Raw genomic sequence first — 5,631 nt, 5'->3', positions numbered from 1 at the left:
AAGTGTTGCGCCTGTGTGCGCAGCCCCACCAGCGACGTGGAGGCTGATCCACGCTTGAGATGTTTGATTAGCACTCGAGATTAGCTAACAATCCTTCAAAACAAATGAACCCAAATAAGTGGCGACCAATCGTTAGGAGGAGGCTCCCATCAAATGAATTAGTTCGCCTCAGGAGCATCGATCGAGCAAACGATCATGTTCTTTTTCGACGGTCGCTATCCCTTGTTCCAGCGAACCATCGAGTTCTTCCAGTGGCCCACGAAGCACGTTTGGAAAACGGGGTAGGCCCAATTCACTCATTTTTTGAAGAAAATAAATGCCATTAACCAAAAAAGAAACTTATGCAAAAAAAGCAGGAAAAACATACAAAAGAACAAAAATTGACATGCTCTAATTTGTAAAACAAAACAAAATTGGTCCGATGACAACTTTAAACAGAAAAATGTTTTATGTAGATACGCCCAATAATTTTTCTATAGTCCAAGCATGACTATTTTTGTAAAGACAAAAAATTGTCATCCCCTTAATAAAAAAATGCAATCATCTTAATAATAAAAGGATGTGCCTCGTTATCAGCCGACTGAGACTTAACGAAGTCTCAGTCAAGTCACAAAACATATGAAAAAGAAGAAAGCAAAAAATTGAAAGAAAATTTTGCACGAATTTCCACATAAGATCTCACGAATATAGCATGGACTGAGACTTCTTAAGTCTCAATCGACCGAGATTTTGCAATCCTAATCATAAAAATGTCATGTTATTAGTAATAAAACTGCAATGTACAAATACAATCGTGACTTGTGAGCATTAGAAAAAAAATTCATCCTCTTAATAATAAAAATGTCATGTTACTAATAATAAAACTGCCATATGATGAAATTTGAAAAATTATAAAAAATGTTATGTAATTTTTTCGAAAAAATTCCATGTACCTAAGAAAAAAAACATATTTTGCCATCTAGTAAAAAGGAAAAAAAAGAAGGAATTGGGATTCATTCACATGTCTTCAAGGTGGAGGCGCACATCGCTAGCAGTGCGGTGGACATTAGTGTTTTGAATAGGATAACGTTTTGATGGGTTTGGTATCACATTGAACGAGTCTGAAATCTGGCGTGTCTCCTATCCCTGCGCCAAGATTCGTGCAGTGAATCTAAGGAAAGAGAGCGTGTTCGCCGAGATTGGTCCCTTGGAGAAGGGTCGCCTTTTTTTTTTGAGGGGTGAGCGGTCGCTAGTTAACATTTCCGAAAACAATTAGTGGCAATATGGGCCCCGCAATTGCAGGCCTTGCAGTATAGCTGGGCTGAGAATGCCCAAACATATACAACAACCACAGAAAGGCCAGTGGTCAGCAGCAGAAGAACCAGCCCATTAGTCTGACGTGACCCTTTTTCCATGTGAATACCCGGATGGGACCTCCTATGTGCCGCATTATGCGCCAAACTGACGGGGGTTCGCACAGGCGCCGAACTAATGGGCCAGCCCAGGTAACCAACCCCTCAATGCGGGAAAAAAAGTCATCCTCTTAATAATAAAAATGTCATGTTACAAATAATAAAACTGCCATATGACGAAATTTGAAAATTTATAAAAAATGTTATGTAATTTTTTTTAGAAAAATTTCCATGCACCTAAGAAAAAAACATATTTTGCCATCTAGTAAAAAGGGGGGAAAAAGAGAAGGAACTGGGATTCGTTCACATGTCTTCAAGGAGGAGTCGCACATCGCTAGCAGTGTGGTGGACATTAGTGTTTTGAATAGGATAACGTTTTGCTGGGTTTGGTTTCACATCAAACGAGTTTGAAATCTGGCGTGTCTCCTATCCCTGCGCCAAGATTCATGCAGTGAATCTGAGGAAAGAGAGCGTGTTCGCCGAGATTGGTCCCTTGGAGAAGGGTCGCCTTTTTTTTGAGGGGTGAGCGGTTGCTAGTTAACATTTTTGAAAACAATTAGTGGCAACATGGGCCCCGCAATTGCAGGCCTTGCAGTACAGCTGGGCTGAGAATGCCCAAACATATACAACGACCACAGAAAGGCCAGCGGTCAGCAGCAGAAGAACCCGGCCCTTTTAGTCTGACGTGCCCCTTTTTCCATGTGAATACCCGGATGGGACCTCCTACGTGCCGCATTATGCAGCAAACTGGCGGGGGTTCACGCAGGCGTCGAATTAACGGGCCAGCCCAGGTAACCAACCCCGCAACGCAGGAAAAATAATCAGCAAAAATAATGCATTGTGCGTTGTGTTCGAACTCGCGACACGTTCATCGTCATTTCGGGAACCAAGCCACCTGGCGTGTCTCCTATCCCTGCGCCAAGATTCGTGCAGTGAATCTGAGAAAAGAGAGCGTGTTCGCCGAGATTGGTCCCTTGGAGAAGGGTCGCCTTTTTTTAAGGGGTGAACGGTTGCTAGTTAACATTTCCGAAAATAATTAGTGCCAACATGGGCCCCGCAATTGCAGGCCTTGCGATACAGCTGGGTTGAGAATGCCCAAACATATACAACGACCACAGAAAGGCCAGCGGTCAGCAGCAGAAGAACCCGGCCCATTAGTCTGACGTGACCCTTTTCCCATGTGAATACCCGGATGGGACCTCCTATGTGCCGCATTATGCAGCAAACTGGCGGGTGTTCACGCAGGCGCCGAACTAACGGGCCAGCCCAGGTAACCAACCCCGCAATGCAGGAAAAAAATCAGCAAAAATAATGCATTGTGTGTTGTGTTCGAACTCGCGACGCGTTCATCGTCATTTCGGGAACCAAGCCACCTGAGGTGAACACCTTTCCTCAATAATAAGCAGCGCGGACATTTAAGTAGCTAGAACCCATAAAATCCCTAAAACAGATGGACAAACGAGGATTCGAACTCGGCACCTCGTGGTAGTACGCAATGGTTCATAACCACTGGAATACACTATTTGGCTGTCTACTAATTGCAGCGTGGATTTTAACGGCTGTGAGCAGTGACAGAACTAATTATTATTAGGAAATTTGAACGTATTTTTATTTCAAAAGCGAATACTTATTGAAACAAAAAAAATTCAAATTTATGAACGGATTTTACAAATTGGACAATTATTTGAAAATGTTAACACTATATGGAAGAGTAAAAAAATCAATCTTGAGCAAATTTTACAAAAAGGGGACATTCATGACCAAATTTGAAAACATAACTTTTTTTAAAAAATGAATGTTTTAGGAAAAATGGAACATTAATGAACTTCTGAACAAAAAATTGAAAATAGAACATTTTTTTAAACTATGAACAAAATTAGGAAAAGGCAAACTTTTTTTGAATGTCAAGAACATTTTTTGAATTTGTGAATTTTTTTGAAAAACCAGGAATATTTCCAAACTTTTGAAGAATTTTGAAACCCAGAATGAAGTTTAAAAATATTATGTTTTCAAATTAGAGATTTCTAAAAGAAAATACAGATTTTTTAAAATTTATGAACAAAATTTTGAAGATAAGAACATTTTTCAAACTTCTAAACAATTTTTTTAAACCTCCCGAACTAAATTTCGAAAAGGACACTTTTGAAAATCAAACACTTTCCAAACTTGTGAACAGTTTTCAGGAAAAGAAAACTATAACCTTTTTGAAAAACAGGAAATATTTTTTAAAATCATGATCAAATTTTCTAAAAACGGGAACATTTTTAAAATTTCAAATCGAAATTTGAAAATGTGAACATATTTTGAAATTCCTGAACAAAATTTGAAAACACGATTTTTTAAACTTGTGAACATTTTTTCAAACTGGAACATTTTCTGAAACTCCTGTAAAAAATGAAATATGAACAATTTTTTAAAACATGAATATTTTTGAAAAATTTAGAAAATTTGGAAAAGTAATATTCAAACATATTTTGTAAAAAAAGAACACTTTTTGGATTTTCCGAGCAATTTTTGAAAAATGCGGATATTCTTTGAATTTATGAACAATTTTTTAAAACACAAATAGTTCATAAAGTTCTGGACTTTTTCAATAAAATTAACACTTTTCAAAAGATGTTCTTTAAAAAAATAAACCTAAAAAAATAAAAGAAAAAACAAACAGAAAACAAATAAAAATAAAGAAGAAAAGGAAATAAAAATGGGGAAAAAATAAAAAAATAATAAACGAAAAAAACAGGAAACCGGGTTAAGGTAACCTTCTAGAAAGTTCCCAGAACTAGAATAAACCGGCTGGGAAACTCTAGAACGTTCCTAAAACCGGAAACGATGAAAACGATGGAACCGGTTAAATGGGCCGTTCCAATTGTTTTGACGCAGAATGTGTCGTATAGGGATTTCCTAGCCGGATACCCCGCCTTTGCCGAAAATTAATTCCCGGAAACACCAAATTGCGCCCATTAATTTAAGACTGACCATCCTAATGAGGATAATCATAGAAGTAGCGAGGAGAACGAGCAGCATCAACAAAAGATGAAAAGATTTGGACTCTTCCTAGAAACCGTAGTCCATTCTGCTAATTTTTCTAGTTTGAATGCCCAAAACTCATTTATAGAATTAGGGCCATCATTGCCCCAAAGAAAAAGAAAACTCAACGACCAGGAAGAATTTTGGCAGATTGAGCCCCTCCATAAACTTGTTAGGAGTACCAAAATCCTTCCAAATTCTTGCCTCAAACTCCAGCCCAGGGTCAAACTTCAGATTAGAGAGGGCCATGAAACTCTAGGTGGTCGAGAGTGGATGGTGCTGATATGGTGGCTGACGCGGCCGGAGAGACCAGCGTCAGTGGAGGTTGGTGGCCGCCGTGGGCGGAGTGCCGGCGGCGCTAGGAGAGGAGGGCGCTAGGAATTCTTTTCCGACGTGGGATCTCACCGCGCACTAGGAGTGCCGGCGTTTCGCACCGATCAGTAAATTTAGAGCACCCTTCTTGTTCTGCTTGTTCGATATGTGCCTTTTCATTTAGACGTCTAAGTCCTATCTGTTTGATCAGTATGCACTCGCAGCTTTTTTGCAATTAAACGTCTGAATCAGGGACACATTGGTCATAGTGAGGAGTAACTTATACGAGTGTCATACATATAACACTAGTCTAAATTATTATTTTTATAATGCAAAGTAATATAGTAATAGTGGCATAGAGGACTTCATTTATTATCTTGTAGATTTATCTTGTCTTGAGAAACGCTATGTTACGGTAACATAATATGTTAGCACTTCTCATTAACTATGTGCCACATAAGTAAAACTGTAGTAGCTAAGTTATGACTAGCCTAATGGACGGGGACAGTGATAATGATTAGCTAATGATTTTTTTATCCATCAGTTTTTGCGATCAAGCATGCAGCTCCCGTTGGATGGGACTAGTGGTTGGGGGACCATAATGTGATGCCGCTTGAGAGGAAATTGTATATACATTTTTACTTTTAAAAAATACATAGAATCCTTATCTCCGTCTAAAAAAATATCTTAAAAAAATCCTCACCTTCATTAAAAATAGTAATAAAAAAAGAAAAACAAATGGCCATCAGAGCCTACCAGCGAGCGCCACTTTGCATAACCCTCCATTTAAAAATCATCAGAGGTTCGCTAAAAAAATAATACTCACCTTCATCCGGGACCACACGGTTCGGACCCCGGAAGCCATCCAACGCAGTTCTGTATCGGTCCGCTCAACGGTCCA

This window comes from Triticum aestivum, chromosome 2A (assembly GCF_018294505.1).
Source record: "Triticum aestivum cultivar Chinese Spring chromosome 2A, IWGSC CS RefSeq v2.1, whole genome shotgun sequence".
NCBI classification, from domain to species: Eukaryota; Viridiplantae; Streptophyta; class Magnoliopsida; order Poales; family Poaceae; genus Triticum; species Triticum aestivum.
The sequence above is the reverse complement of the archived record's forward strand: the minus strand, read 5'-3'. Positions refer to the sequence as shown.